At 38.2% G+C, this 17,314-nt stretch overlaps 1 pseudogene; it reads right to left on the bottom strand.

Annotated features, from left to right (window-relative positions):
* Positions 1 to 1,149: 1,149 nt before the first annotated feature.
* On the bottom strand, positions 1,150 to 7,507 carry LOC111579265 (DNA repair endonuclease XPF-like; annotated as a pseudogene).
* Positions 7,508 to 17,314: the final 9,807 nt, after the last annotated feature.

Below are 17,314 nucleotides of genomic sequence, written 5' to 3'. Positions count from 1 at the left end.
TTCGTATATCCCTTTTTGATCACGAAAAGGAAAAACGCCTTGTATTTCAATTTTAATTTTTGTATTTTAAAACGAAAATCAAATAACCACTCGTTTTTTGTCTTTCAATACCCGTTTCAGAACGGAAAATCCAATTGCCAGATAAATACACTGATCGTGTGCCTTGTGCTCTCTTAACAGTTTGTTATGTATATGTTATTTGTTACATTAGTGCCCTATCAAGTGTCTATTCATGATTTTCTCTTGTAGATGTATTTCACTGCTTTTTCATATCATGGCGAGGGGACTACAGATGAAAACTAGCCTTCCGGCTAATTCTGGCTTTAAACCATGTGTAATCATGTGTTTTATGAAATTGTATTGTCCCCTTTCAAATAGACTAAATTGAAATTGAAATTGAAGCTATTAGGGACAAAAATGATCTCATTTAAACCCATTATGACTAAATTGTGTTGTTTAAGATTAATTGATACTGATTGCTACATGTGGCAGTCCAATTTCTCTTCAACACATTTTCATTAATGCTTTATTCTAATCTCATTTTGAGGTTGTTGAACCTGGTGCAATGAGAGCAATGGAGGAAAAGGTCATGGAAATCTATGTTAACCCTCAAGTGGTAAATGTTTCTGCAGAGAAGTTTGTCATTCAAATAGAACACACATTTGCTCTTTTTCAGTTTTTTAAAATTTTTTAAATTTTTATGTTCTTATGTCTTATCCGGGGCTGCACAGTGGTGTAGTGGTTAGCGCTTTCGCCTTGCAGCGAGAAGGTCCCTGGTTTGCGTCCCGGCTTTCCCGGGATCTTTCTGCATGGAGTTTGCATGTTCTCCCTGTGCAGCCGTTCTTTCTGCTCTAGTTTGTGTTTTGTCTGCAGGTATCTTTGTTCTTTGGAGTGGCACTACTCTGATCTGTGGTTACAAATCCGACCAAACTCTGGAGTGTTTATTGTTCTTGTGTTACATTTATTATCTGTGTCTGTCTGCTGTCCCTTCCTCTCTCCTCTTTACAATCACCCTAACCAGGCGAGGCAAATGCCACCGTCCCTGAGCCTGGTTCTGCTGGAGTTTTCCTACTAGAATCACTGGATTTGTTGGGTTGCTGGGTGACCCACGATATGAGGTGCCCTGAGGTCATTTATGTTCTGAATCAGTGCTTTACAAACATGAATTTAATTAAACAGCTGTGTTGTTCTGGAAAGCTGTACTTTGAAATAACACGTTATTATAAATTTCAAAAGAAGTTGACATTTTATTATTGCACAATGTAAAAATATTGTTTGTTTCTGAGTAAAAATAATACAATTGCACACATTTGCAAAGTAGTTTCCAAAATACAATACAAATATTTGCAATATTAAATTCATTCTGCATATTAAAACAACACACATTTGGATGACAAAAAATGATCCTGATGTCACTGAAAAGTTATTCACATACATCGGTCAAAATATCTGATTTACTGTCCATCATGTCTGTTTGGTCTTCTGAACAGGAGCAGGAACATCAGCGACATTATGCAGAAACTCATACAGCAACTTAGCGTTATTAGCATTCCCAAGTATTTCTGCCAGCTTGTTCTGGCTGAGTTCGGCTAGGTCTGCCAAACTGTCTGCATTTTTAATAAGAGCCCTGTAGTTTTTCATATTGACCCCCGGCATTTTCAAGAGGAAGTCATAAGGTCCGGGGTTGTAGAGGTCTGTTGATTCAGCCACAAGGTCTGACTCAGCTGTGACCGCCTGAGCTGCTGAAGCATCGGGTTCAGGTTGGCCTTGTTTTAGTTCCAGGAAGAGCTCGGCTGTGGCGTGTGGGGAGGGGCACCAGAGTATACGGAGGCAAGGGAAGTGCAATGTGAGTAAAGTAAGCTTTGAAGAAACATCATTTGACGATATCTCATGACGGAAGTCTGACCGGGCCATGAGGGAAAACGGTTTAGCCGGGTCGAACTCGATGAGCAGCACTGCTTTCCTGTAGTAGCGGGTCATGGAGAGGCACTGGGTGTAGAGGCGGCCGCTCTGCAACGAGCCGATCAGGTCACTGACACTCTTACGCTCAACGCAAGTGTCTGGGGTTAAAATGTAGTAACCAACTTCTAGGGTGACGAGACCATTGTCCAGCCCACGGCGGTGCAGCAAGGAAGGCAACTCACTGCGGAACTCACGCATGTCCACAATGACTCGTGAAGGCTCTCTGGACTGCTCCTGGCCTCCTGGTTATTGGACACGGAATGGAAATAAAAACACAAGACATGAGTCAAAAACTAAAGGCAGAAAATAAATATGGGTTTTTCATTGAACGGCCCACACCCAACCATCTTCAATTTGACAGATTTCTTATTTTTTTTAAAGTGATGAATATTGATTGAGTTGACCATGTGTAAAATCTGTGGTCACAAGCAACATTAGTTTTTGAATTCAATTTGAATTCATTTTTGCGCCAATCTTTTTTGTACACATGTTAAACTCAATCAATATTCACCATTTAACAAAATATCAGTCAAACTGAAGATGGTCAGGTGTAAACTTTTCATTAAATTGGTAAGTTGAGGTGGAATGACCCATATAGACATTTAGAAACTGAATAAAATCGACATACCTGCTTTGCAGGTGTTGGTGGTGGCATTTGCAGGTTCTAAGTTTCTAGCAAGATCTAGGTTGGTGTCTTCTCGTCCTTCCCTCTCCTCTGGAATGACCATAGTAGCCTTTTCCCTACAGAAAAACACACACATAAACACCAATGAGAAGCCAGCACTTAACTAAGTAGATATTAGTTCCAAGGGGTTTGAGGGGAAAGAAATGGTTCTAACCTGATGAGATGTTCAAACGCTTTCTTTTCTTTAGACAGTGCTGTCAGGTACTTCTGTTCTTCTGTTGAGCCTCCATAGATGAGGAAATACACCCTAAGTGTCTTTCCAGGGCGGTTAGCTTTGTAAATCTCCAGCTGGCGAACAAAACTCAGTTCAGCATCGTACAGAACCACAAAGCTGGGCTCCACCTCGTGCAGCACCCGGTTCAAGCTGTGGGGGTCGGTGCAGCCTTTCAGTGGATGGATCACAGTCAGCGGTTCCTTTAGGACGCCGTAATAGTCGTCTGATGACAAATCTAATTTAAGCTGTTCTTCCTCTCCTTCATGTTCCTCCATCAGTTCGTCCTCGTCTCCGCTGCTGCCCATCACTGCTGCTTCACCTGTCTCCTGTTTCCCAACCATCTGGGTCAGTGTGAGTGACGGTCTGCTTTTGGTTTTTGTGGTCTTTGTGTTTTTTTTCTGTGCGGGTTCCTTCCCTTTGGACACTTTTTTGACTCGGCCTTTTCCCCTTTTCTCTAAGTCCAGTTCCAAGGCAGCAACTGCAGCAGAGTCCCGTTTGCCGATTGTTCTCGTGTACAGGCGGTTGAGCAGCCAATCAGAGCCGTGTTTGATGCGCTGCTGCAGCTGAGCACAAGTCCGGTCATCACTGGCACAAATCAGAACCCGACCTGAGGGCGACATGTTAGGTGGTTAGTGGTTAGACAACATGTATGTACAACAGGGATATAAATAATGAATCAAAAGCATATACATGACAGAACTGGATTGACCCTTTTATGGTGAATTTTTCAACAAACTTTACTCAGCTTGTGTTGTCTCCTATCACTGACCAACACCTATGCTATGCTAGTCAATCAGAACTCCATTCATTCCTATTTGAACACTTGTAATCTCCTGTGTGCTCGTACATTTTATTCTGGTCTCCACCAAGCTGGAACTTTTACACTGGATTTCAAGGGACCATGCTGTGCACCAGGAAGTTGGAAAAGCTAACAGGCTGATCAAAATGCTCTAACAATGGTACATTTTTTTGTAAATTCATAGGTTTAAATGCACTGTTGACACAACAGACTGCTATAGTAGTTTAACAGCACTGAGCTCTAACCTGGTTCATGTTGAGAGCTCTTGTTCTCCCTCTCGATCTCCTCCAGCACCTCAGTCAGAGCCTCTCACTTTGGGCTCTTCTCCAGCACCAGCTCCCGCTTCACCTCTGAAACCCACACAATAGACTGAGCCTTTAGTCGTTTCAACACGAATACACACACAAGCATTTAATCATTTGGATATCTACTTTGAAGAAGACACTGTCAGAGATGTGCTCATTGGTCAGTTACCTGAGGCAGAGGTTGGCTTCTGTTTCTCAGCTTCTGCTCCAACTTTGAGTTTCTTTTTGCTCTCAGGAACGCGGTACACTCTGCTCCTAGCGTTCACAAACATGGAGGTACTGGAGTCCAGGAACAGCCAACCTGAAAGTCACAACAGACACAAGCAATCAAACACAGAAACAATCAATAGATTACAAAAATTAAGCAGGAATTTTCCCTCGATCAGGCACTGAGAGCAACTAAGTACATCTAGTTTACCTGAATTGGAGCCAAAGTTCTTCTGGCTGGAGCGCAGGGACTCGAGCAAATCGAAGAAGGTGACACAGTCGTACTGGGTGAGGTAGAGCAGGAGGACCCTCAGCACCTTCAGGTCCTGAACCAGAGCCTTGGTCTTTGCTCCTAGCTGATGCCACAGGGGGTCCAGGCAGTGACGGATAGTCTGGATGGGAGTGAAACAAACAGAACTTTAAAGAAAGAACATTCACCTCCTTCATAGATTATCAACAAGGTATTTTATTAATAAAATACAATGTGTTAAATGAAATGTTTGCCATGGAATAAGCTCATCGTACCTGGGCCACAAGTACAGCTTCTTGACGAAGAGGTTTCTCATCACACGCTCTACTTGGCAGAAGCCTGAGGAGAAAGCTGTGGCCTTGTCAGTGAAGGCCTTAATGAAGCCCGTCTTGTTCTTCTGTCTGAACAGACGAAGGATGAAGGCCTCTTGGCACGACTCAATTATTTTATGGGCGCGATACACCAGGATACCTAGAGGGGGGGTGGATCAAAAGGCTGTAAATACTGCATGCATTTGAAATGGTTAAACTAACACAACTTCTTTGGTTTTGTACCGTTTTAAAATAAAGTGAGACGATAAAGCATGTATGCAGCTACTATAACATGCAAATACACCAGCAAATATTGCAAGATAATTGACACTAATAACTGCTAGTGATGAAGAATATGAAAGAAAACAAACATGGCTCTCATTTTCTGACCTGATATAAGATGAGCAGGGATGCGGTCAGTGAGGAAGTCCACCACCAGGATTCTGCTGGTGACAAACAGCACCCCTCCCTCAGTGTAAACGTTATAACGCTCAGCGCTCTGGACATCGCTGGTGACCGTCCTCGGCAGGTGGGTGACTCCCTCCACTCTCAACTGCTCCGTGAAATACTCCTGAGAAAGAAAGATGAGCAAGGAATTATGTTGATAAAGTGTTCTCCAGTCATCTACTGTTATTTTAAATGAAAATAATCCCTTAATGCCTCAAAACGGCTCAGATGTAACTGTGTTTTTTCATCAGTTCACTGCTGTTTCAACGTAGAAATGTTCAGTCTTCCATCTTATAAAAACAGCAAACAGACTTGCTCACAAGGTAAAAACAAATCTTGATTTTCCTGTTCTACACAACTTTGCACATTGAGAAAAAGTACAATTCACAATGTTGATAACCCAGAATCATGCAAATTTTTTATCTTCTTGCCTAGTGTAGCGTTTAGGTCGCCTACACAGTTCTGCTATGACAAATCCTAAAAAAAACTAATGGTGAAAAAAATCTAGATTGTTACAGTGGGTCAAAAACAATCATGTTGGTAGCTTAAAAGTGAATAAAATACTAAATCAGGTGCTCCTGAAGGATGGGGTCAGTAAACAGTAAAGATGAAATAATGACTGTCTTTTCATTAATGGAGGTCCCGAGTACTGATCCACAATCCAAAGAGTATCTGAGACACTTAAAATACAAAATGCTTTATGAATACAAGAATAACTCAGCATGTTTTGATTCAGTGTCATCCATCCATGAATGAATTTTAAAAGTCACACCTGGTTTATCCACATATTGAAAAAAGATTTTTATACTTAAAATCAGAATGACTTGGATAGTCTTCGGATTGCCAGCTAACATTAAGGAATTCCATTAATAGGTCTGAACAAATAAGTTAAGTGTTATCAAAATTGTAATATGGCCAAGTGCAGAATCCAAATCACAGGGTCCTACAAATGTGTCACAACAAAGCATTATAAATGAAGCACTGCAGTTACACAGAGATGTTCAGGACTACAAATTGTATTTTCCAGAAATGAGGCAACAGGTTTGTTTGGTACAGGCCCTAGCAAAGATCATATCATCATTTTTGCTTCAATATCTCCATCGTAATATTTATCAAAAGATATCAAATATGATTTTTTCCTGTGGGAAGTGGGACAGTCAAAATTTTTTCATTTATCTAAACAGACACTTCTGTGATAAAGGCAAAGACACTACAATTTAGAATCCAACATTTATTACCTCATAAAAGGCTCTCCTTCTCTGAAGTGTGACAACACTTCTGTCTGAAATATTGTTAAACACAAAGAGGCAGCTAAGATGAGGTGTATTACAGCAGTGTTAGTGACAAACAGGACAGCACTGATGCTCTGTTGCTTCAGTTATGTAAATTACTGGTAGGAACATGTCAGGTTGTTGTTGGATATTATTTTTAGCCACAGTGTCTTTGAACAAATAACAGGTGTTGTGCCAAAAACTGATCATCTGTCCAAAACTGACAATTAAAGCTGTATCATCCAGATTACACACGTCTACAGCTGCTTTTATCTGGACCAAATGGACAGAGCGTCCAAATACACATAATTTTATGGCTGTGGTGATAGCAAAAGTTTATCTTTGTGAAACTTTGTCTTAACTGCATAATTGTGACCAAGAAACGTTAGAGTTTTTTATGTAATCTGGCCTGACATTTAGAATGACTATAAGTAATAATACTGTATTATTTTCTATGTTTTGTATGTGTTTGGTATGTGTAATAACCTTGTTTACATTTACGTTGCAGAAGGGTTTTAAATATATATATATAAACAGAAGTGATCTCTTTTGCATTTACGATATAAGCCATAAACTTCAAATTACAGCCTCAGTGAATGAAACCAGGCAATTCTGGTGCAACACCACCATTTAAGATACAATGAAGGGGCTGCAATCACTTTTGCTAGGTGGGAAACTGCATTATATAAGTTGAACTGGTCCTTTAAATCACTGTCAAGTCGTAAAAACTAAACAGGTTTTAATGCAGGGTACAGAGCAGGCAAAATAATACCGAAACGTCAAGATAACAGCGAAAAAGGCTGGATTATTACTGTTTTACTGTTGTCCATATTAGCCGCCTTGCTAGCACCTACCACCTAGCAACGGGTGAGGCGTTCACAGGTAATGTGTAGCATGCTAAGCTAAGCTTACCTGTTCAGGTGTGGTTGTGTTGAGCAGGAGGACCAGGCTGCCCTGCTCCGAGTAAACCCGCATGAACTGCAGCAGGATGCGGTCGACCCCCATCCCCTCAGCCACCACCAGCAGCCCGTTGTTCCAGTTTACCTGGTGATCAGGTTAACTGGCGATAGTTTCCGTCTCCAGATGTTTCGTCCGCAGATTCGTCACGATCAGACCTGGATTTACGTAAAATAAAGATACCAGATAAAGAAGACCTCACCGAAAAACGTCGGCATCACTACTTAATAAAGTCTATATCCATGTAAATATCATCTACAGACAGTAAAAAGAAATGTGCGGGCCGAAATAAAAAACACGTATTTTTCAAGTACGGTGAGAGGATTCGAAACCACGTAATCCAGCGATAAAATTACTAGATCATCGTTTTACTCATTGTGCTACCGATCAGCTCGACAAGTGTTCTGCTTCATCCATATAGATCACCGTCATCCTGCCAGGTGTTTAACACCTGGTGATCGTTCAGGAAACACGTCCATGTCAACTGGGGATAGTCACAACTTAACACAGGCTTCCTGGTTAAGAACGAGTCAGAAAACTATTTATTGTCTCACCAAGAAAACCCACAACATGAAAGCACGTCTGCTGCTGTGTTGTGTGTTAGTTTGTGTGTTCAGTGGAACAGATCCAGAGCAGAACTTCAGGTTTAACTCGGGTTTGTTCTCAGAAACACTCCGACCCTCAGCAGCCTCCCATCAGAACAACACGCAGCACATTAGCTTTATTTGCTAAAATGCATCGGAACAAACTGAGACCGCGTTGTCAAAACTAGTCACTCAGAAAACAATGAAAACTCGTTCAGTCATCCACGTCCTAGCCGTCATTCAGAGCATATTAACCGCCGACAATATATATATATATATTTATATATATATATATATATATATATATATATATATATATGTATATATGTATATATGTATATATATATGTATATATATATATATATATATATATATATATATATATATTTTTTTTTTTTTTTTTTTTTTTTTTAATTTATTTATTTATTTATTTATTTTTTTTTAATAAAAACGAAGTAAAGGGATTCGATCTGGTCAAAACAAACAATGGTTTATTCGCCCTATCAGGGAGCCATGAGCACCTATTGCATGTATTGAAGTGACTACAGTCACATTTGAACGTTACAGCTACAGATATTCCTGTTGGACTCTGAAGATATTGTGCTGCCATATTTGTATATTTAGCCTACATGTACTCTAAGGTGGATTAGGAACGTCATTAAATCAAATACTGTCAAACACCACAATTCACTCTAGTTTTCCTCTGCGACATCATTAAAAGTATCTTCTGCCATTTCTAAACCAGCCAGGGTGTTTGGGAAGACACAAATCACACAAATATATTGTTTGTTTTGACCAGGTCGGATCCCGTTACTAAAATATTGTCAGTGGTTAACGTGCTTTGAAATGATACCCCCTGGCTCTTCTAAAAAAAAACAAAAAAAAAAAACAACTGGCTTAAACGTTTAATATATCACTTAGTCATTTATGTTAGAAAATGTTATAAAAAATAAAATCTCACAGGTGTAAATGTCTCACTCTCCTAACCTACACGCCCCACTGGAGAACCCCCTCCTCCTTCTACTTTTCTCTCTCTCCCTCTCTATATGTCTCCCTTTAGCTCTCTCACCCTCTCACACACTCACCCCCCACACTCTCACTCACACTCTATGTACCCCCCATGTTTATTGTGCTTGTATGTTTTATAATGTGTTTGTTGATAGTTTTTCAGGCAATGATGTGCTATTATATAATGTATATATAGATCCTGACCTGCTGTATACATCTCTCTCCAACACTCACAGCTCACAGACAGCAACAGACAGCTCACAAGGACACACAGATGTTATATTATATTGCTACATACTCAGTGACAGAACATTTTCTCTATGTTCAAGTTTAATATCGTAGCCTGGAATGTTCATGGCATACGCTCACAAACAAAAAGAGTTAAAATCATGGACTATGTCTCTAAATTAAAAGCAGATATTTTGCTCCTCCAAGAAACGCATTTACTACAGTCGGAAGAAAAATGTTTATCAGACTCGAATTATAGTATTACCTTTTCATCTTGTTATAACAGCAGACAAAGAGGGGTCTCCATTCTAGTCCATAAGAGAGTACCATTCACTTTAAACAGTACAGTAACGGACTCAGAGGGCAGATATATTATTATCCAGGCAACAATCTGTAATAAATTATATTCTATTGTAAACCTCTATGCTCCGAATAATGACGATCCAGCCTTCTTTCACACTGTTTTCTCTCACTTAGCAGACTTATCTGCTAACTCAACAACTATTATCAGTGGTGACTTCAACATAGTTTTAAACCCTTCAGTAGATCGATCTAATAGTCCAATACATGTAAAACAATCACAATCTTTTTTAATTAATTAATTTTTCGAATCGTTGTTTACTCCTTTTTTATATTTATATATATATATATATTCTCTTATTATTATTTTTATTTATTTTTATTTTTGTTTATTTGATTGCCTGTCGGTGCTTTGGTTTTCTTCCCCTTGCCTTGTATTAATCACATTTTTAACAGGGAAGGAAAGGAAATGACTGTTTCTTCACGATGTGTATATGCCTGGCACCTCTGCAGTCTTGAATTACTTATATTTAATGCATTCATAGGTGTGGGATCTGAACCTTGGGGCTAAAGGGAGGGCTGGGATGGGGTGGGGTAGGGTAAGATGGGGTGGGGTAGGGTAAGATGGGGTGGGGTAGGGTAAGGTGAGGGGATGGGGTGGGTGGAGTGGGAGAAGAGGGATAACTTCAAATATTGTAATTGAAATGCTGTGGCAACAATTCTGTATTCTATATTCTCTTACCTGCAATGTACGCCGCAAACAAAATGCATTACAATGAAGTTAATGTAAAATTCAATAAAAACTGTTAAATGAGAAACAATCACAATCAGTTAAAGTCATACATGATTATATGAAAGATTTCGGACTAGACGACGTCTGGAGACTCAAAAACCCTACAAAGAGGGACTATACGTTTTTCTCTCCGGTGCACAAAACATTTTCAAGAATTGACTTTTTCCTCTTAAATAACTCTGTCACACATAAAGTTACCACTACAATCCACCCAATCATTATCAGCGACCACGCATCAATATCTCTCTGCCTGCAAACAGATTCCATCCCTAAACCTCCTCAGACTTGGCGCCTCAACATCTCTCTACTCAAAGACCCAGAATTTGATCGAGTAATAAGGAGTGAGTGGGCAGACTTTCTAAAAAACAATGACTCTAATGACTTATCTCCATCTTTGCTTTGGGAAACTGGAAAGGCCGTAATCAGAGGTAAAATAATATAGTACTCCTCATACAAGAAAAAAAAAGATCTACAAACAGAGAAAGAAACTGAAGAAAAAATTAAACAACTTACAGAGAATTATGCAATAAACCCAAGTGATCAATTATGGTCCGAACTACAAAATGCAAAACTAAACCTCGATAATATCCTATCCAAGAAAACAGAGTTTTCATTACAACTAAGATATAATGATTTCGAACACAATAATAAATCAGGAAAATTTCTGGCGAACCAACTCCAGCGCAATAAAGAAAAATCCTTCATAACAGCAATTCAGGATCCCTCAGGAAAATATACTCAGTCACCTCAGGAAATTAACCAGACCTTCTATAATTATCTCATTTATCAGGTAGAGATTCATCCTGAAACCTGCAGGAAGATGTTAAATTTATGAGAAAAATATCAGAATTATAATATTTATCAGGTTGAGATTCACCCTGAGAGATTTGAAAACTGCAGAAAGATGCTAAATTTAGAGGAAAAACATAAGAATTTTAACATTTATTGGGCAGATATTCACCCTGAGAGATTTGAAACCTGCAGAAAGATGCTAAATTTATAAGAAAAATATCAGAATTATAACATTTATCAGGCAGAGATTCATCCCGAGAGCCCTGAAACCTGCAGGAAGATGCTAAATTTAAAGGAAAAACATCAGATTTATAACATTTATGGGGCAGAAATTCATCCCGAGAGCCCTGAAACCTGAAGAAAGACATAAATTTAGAGGAAAAACTGAGAAATTACAACAAAAGCTGGAGGAAGACATCAAGTTTAGAGGACAAACATCAGAATTATAACATTTATCAGGTAGAGATTCATCCCGGGAGCCCTGAATCCTGCAGAAAGACGTTAAATTTATAAGAAAAATATCAGAATTATAACATTTATCGGGCAGAGATTCATCCTGAGAGTCCTGAAACCTGCAAAAAGATGTTAAATTTAGAGGAAAAACTGAGAAATTACACCAAAACCTGCAGAAAGACGTTAAATTTAGAGGAAAAACTGAGAAATTACACCAAAACCTGCAGGAAGACATCAAGTTTAGAGGAAAAACTTCAGAATTATAACATTTATCAGGCAGAGATTCATCCTGAGTGGCCCGAAAGCTGCAGAAAGATGATAAATTTAGAGGAAAAACTGAGAAATTAAACCGAAACCTGCAGGAAGATGCTAAATTTAGAGGAAAACATCAAAATTATAATATTTATCAGGTAGAGATTCATTCCGAGAGCCCTGAAACCTGCAGAAATACGCTAAATTTAGAGAGAAAACATCAAAATTAGACCAAAACCTGCATGTTAAATGTTAAATTTATAAGAAAAATGTCAGAATTATAACATTTATCAGGTAGAGATTCACCCTGAGAGCCCTGCAGAAAGATGCTAAATTTAGAGGAAAAACATCAGAATTATAACATTTATCGGGCAGAAATTCACCCCGAGAGCCCTGAAACCTGCAGGAAGATGCTAAATTTAGAGGAAAAACTGAGAAATTACACCAAAACCTGCAGGAAGATGCTAAATTTAGAGGAAAAGATCAAAATTATAATATTTATCGGGCAGAAATTCATCCCGAGAGCCCTGAAACCTGCAGGAAGATGCTAAATATAGAGGAAAAATTGAGAAATTACACAAAAACCTGCAGGAAGACATCAAGTTTAGAGGAAAAACATCAAAATAACGTTTATCAGGCAGAGATTCATCCTGAGAGCCCTGAAACCTGCAGGAAGATGCTAAATTTAGAGGAAAAACATCAAAATAACAACTTTTATCAGGTAGAGATTCACCCTGAGAGCCCTGAAACCTGCAGAAAGATGCTAAATTTAGAGGAAAAACATCAGAATTATAACATTTATCGGGCAGAAATTCATCCCGAGAGCCCTGAAACCTGCAGGAAGATGCTAAATATAGAGGAAAAATTGAGAAATTACACAAAAACCTGCAGGAAGACATCAAGTTTAGAGGAAAAACATCAAAATAACAACGTTTATCAGGTACAGATTCATCCTGAGAGCCCTGAAACCTGCAGGAAGATGCATAATTTAGAGGAAAAACATCAGAATTATAATATTTATCAGGCAGAGATTCACCCTGAGAGCCCTGAAACCTGCAGAAAGATGATAAATTTAGAGGAAAAACTGAGAAATTAAACCGAAACCTGCAGGAAGATCCTAAATTTAGAGGAAAAATTGAGAAATTAAACCAAAACCTGCAGAAAGATGCTAAATTTAGAGGAAAAACATCAGAATTATAACATTTATCGGGCAGAAATTCATCCCGAGAGCCCTGAAACCTGCAGGAAGATGCTAAATATAGAGGAAAAATTGAGAAATTACACAAAAACCTGCAGGAAGACATCAAGTTTAGAGGAAAAACATCAGAATTATAACATTTATCAGGCAGAGATTCATCCTGAGAGCCCTGAAACCTGCAGAAAGACGTTAAATTTAGAGGAAAAACTGAGAAATTACACCAAAACCTGCAGAAAGATGCTAAATTTAGAGGAAAAATATCAGAATTATAATATTTATCAGGTAGACATTCATTCCGAGAGACCCGAAACCTGCAGAAAGACGCTAAATTTAGAGAGAAAACATCAAAATTAGACCAAAACCTGCAGGAAGATGTTGAATTTATAAGAAAAATGTCAGAATTATAACATTTATCAGGTAGAGATTCACTCTGAGAGCCATGCAGGAAGATGCTAAATTTAGAGGAAAAACATCAGAATTATAACATTTATCGGGCAGAAATTCATCCCGAGAGCCCTGAAACCTGCAGGAAGATGCTAAATATAGAGGAAAAATTGAGAAATTACACAAAAACCTGCAGGAAGACATCAAGTTTAGAGGAAAAACATCAAAATAACAACGTTTATCAGGCAGAGATTAATCCTGAGAGCCCTGAAACCTGCAGAAAGATGCTAAATTTATAAGAAAAATATCAGAATTATAACATATATTAGGTAGAGATTCATCCTGAGAGCCCTGAAGCCTGCAGGAAGATGCTAAATTTAGAGGAAAAACATCAGAATTATAACATTTATCGGGCAGAAATTCATCCCGAGAGAACTGAAACCTGCAGGAAGATGCTAAATATAGAGGAAAAATTGAGAAATTATACAAAAACCTGCAGGAAGACATCAAGTTTAGAGGAAAAACATCAAAATAACAACGTTTATCAGGCAGAGATTAATCCTGAGAGCCCTGAAACCTGCAGAAAGATGCTAAATTTATAAGAAAAATATCAGAATTATAACATATATTAGGTAGAGATTCATCCTGAGAGCCCTGAAGCCTGCAGAAAGATGCTAAATTTAGAGGAAAAACATCAGAATTATAACATTTATCGGGCAGAGATTAATCCTGAGAGCCCTGAAACCTGCAGAAAGACGTTAAATTTAGAGGAGAACATCAGAATTATAACATTTATCAGGTAGAGATTCATCCTGAAACCTGCAGGAAGAGGCTAAATTTACAGGAAAAACATCAAAATAACAACTTTTATCAGGTAGAGATTCATCCCGAGAGCCCTGAAAACTGCAGGAAGATGCTAAATTTAGAGGAAAAATTGAGAAATTACACCAAAACCTGCAGGAAGACATCAAATTTAGAGGAAAACATCAGAATTATAACATTTATCTGGTAGAGATTCACCCTGAGAGCCCTAAAACCTGCAGGAAGATGCTAAATTTGGAGGAAAAATTGAGAAATTACACCAAAACCTGCAGGAAGATGCAAAATTTAGAGGAAAAACATCAAAATAACAACCTTTATCAGGTAGAGATTCATCCTGAGAGCCCCGAAACCTGCAGGAAGACGTTAAATTTAGAGGAAAAACTGAGAAATTACACCAAAACCTGCAGGAAGATTCTAAATTTAGAGGAAAAACATCAGAATTATAACATTTCTCAGGCAGAGATTCACCCCGAGAGCCCTGAAACCTGCAGAAAGACGTTAAATTTAGAGGAAAAACTGAGAAATTACACCAAAACCTGCAGAAAGATGCTAAATTTAGAGGAAAAACATCAGAATTATAACATTTATCGGGCAGAGATTAATCCTGAGAGCCCTGAAACCTGCAGAAAGACGTTAAATTTAGAGGAAAAACTGAGAAATTACACCAAAACCTGCAGGAAGATGCTAAATTTAGAGGAAAACATCAAAATTATAATATTTATCAGGAAGACATTCATTCCGAGAGCCCTGAAACCTGCAGAAAGACGCTAAATTTAGAGAGAAAACATCAAAATTAGACCAAAACCTGCAGGAAGATGTTGAATTTATAAGAAAAATGTCAGAATTATAACATTTATCAGGTAGAGATTCACTCTGAGAGCCATGCAGGAAGATGCTAAATTTAGAGGAAAAACATCAGAATTATAACATTTATCGGGCAGAAATTCATCCCGAGAGCCCTGAAACCTGCAGGAAGATGCTAAATATAGAGGAAAAATTGAGAAATTATACAAAAACCTGCAGGAAGACATCAAGTTTAGAGGAAAAACATCAAAATAACAACGTTTATCAGGCAGAGATTAATCCTGAGAGCCCTGAAACCTGCAGAAAGATGCTAAATTTATAAGAAAAATATCAGAATTATAACATTTATTAGGTAGAGATTCACCCTGAGAGCCCTGAAGCCTGCAGAAAGATGATAAATTTAGAGGAAAAACATCAGAATTATAACATTTATCGGGCAGAGATTAATCCTGAGAGCCCTGAAACCTGCAGAAAGATGCTAAATTTATAAGAAAAATATCAGAATTATAACATTTATTAGGTAGAGATTCATCCTGAGAGCCCTGAAACCTGCAGAAAGATGCTAAATTTATAAGAAAAATATCAGAATTATAACATTTATTAGGTAGAGATTCATCCTGAGAGCCCTGAAGCCTGCAGGAAGATGCTAAATTTAGAGGAAAAACATCAGAATTATAACATTTATCGGGCAAAATTCACCCTAACTAAACTAAACTAAAACTAAAAAGGGACTGTGGAACCCTCACTAGGGGTCTACGTAGGCGAGCTTGATGTTGTACGTGACTTGATGTCCGTTGTCCCACGCGTACAAAACTCCCTCTTTGGGATTATAGTCAATCACCCTGAAATTCACCCTGAGAGCCCTGAAACCTGCAGAAAGATGTGAAATTTAGAGGAAAACATTAGAATTATAGCATTTATCAGGTAGAGATTCATCCTGAGAGCCCTGAAATCTGAAGGAAGATGCTAAATTTAGAGGAAAAACATCAAAACAACATTTATCAGGTAGAGATTCATCCTGAAACTTGCAGAAAGATGCTGAATTTATGAAATATCAGAATTACAACATTTATCAGGTAGAGATTCATCCTGAGCGCCCTGAAACCTGCAGAAAGACGTTAAATTTATAAGAAAAAAATCAGAATTATAACATTCATCAGGTAAAGATTCATCCCGAGAGCCCTGAAACCTGCAGAAAGAAGTTAAATTTAGAGGAAAATATGAGAAATTAAACCAAAACCTGCAGGAAGACATCAAGTTTAGAGGAAAAACATTAGAATTATAACATTTATCTGGCAGAGATTCATCCCGAGAGCCCTGAAAACTGCAGGAAGATGCTAAATTTAGAGGAAAAACATCAGAATTATGTCATTTATCAGGTAGAGATTTATCCCGAGAGCCCTGAAACCTGCAGAAAGATGTTAAATTTAGAGGAAAACATCAGAATTATAACATTTATCAGGTAGAGATTCATCCTGAAACCTGCAGGAAGAGGCTAAATTTACAGGAAAAACATCAAAATAACAACTTTTATCAGGTAGAGATTCATCCCGAGAGCCCTGAAACCTGCAGGAAGATGCTAAATTTAGAGGAAAAATTGAGAAATTACACCAAAACCTGCAGGAAGACATCAAATTTAGAGGAAAACATCAGAATTATAACATTTATCTGGTAGAGATTCACCCTGAGAGCCCTAAAACCTGCAGGAAGATGCTAAATTTGGAGGAAAAATTGAGAAATTACACCAAAACCTGCAGGAAGATGCAAAATTTAGAGGAAAAACATCAAAATAACAACTTTTATCAGGTAGAGATTCATCCTGAGAGCCCCGAAACCTGCAGGAAGATGCTAAATTTAGAGGAAAAACATCAAAATAACAACTTTGATCAGGTAGAGATTCATCCTGAGAGCCCTGAAACCTGCAGGAAGACGCTAAATTTAGAGGAAAAACATGAAAATAACAACTTTTATCAGGTAAAGATTCATCCTGAAACCTGCAGAAAGATGATAAATTCAGAGGAAAAACTGAGAAATCACACCAAAACCTGCAGGAAGATGCTAAATTTACAGGAAAAACATTAAAATAACAACCTTTATCAGGTAGAGATTCATCCTGGGAGCCCTGAAAGCTGCAGAAAGATGCTAAATTTAGAGGAAAAATTGAGAAATTACACCAAAACCTGCAGGAAGAAATCAAGTTTACAGGAAAAACATCAGAATTATGACATTTATCAGGTAGAGATTCATCCTGAAACCTGCAGGAAGATGCTACATTTAGAGGAAAAACT

The sequence above is a fragment of the Amphiprion ocellaris genome, chromosome 18 (assembly GCF_022539595.1).
Source record: "Amphiprion ocellaris isolate individual 3 ecotype Okinawa chromosome 18, ASM2253959v1, whole genome shotgun sequence".
Taxonomy (NCBI): domain Eukaryota; kingdom Metazoa; phylum Chordata; class Actinopteri; family Pomacentridae; genus Amphiprion; species Amphiprion ocellaris.
The sequence above is the reverse complement of the archived record's forward strand: the minus strand, read 5'-3'. Positions and strand labels throughout refer to the sequence as shown.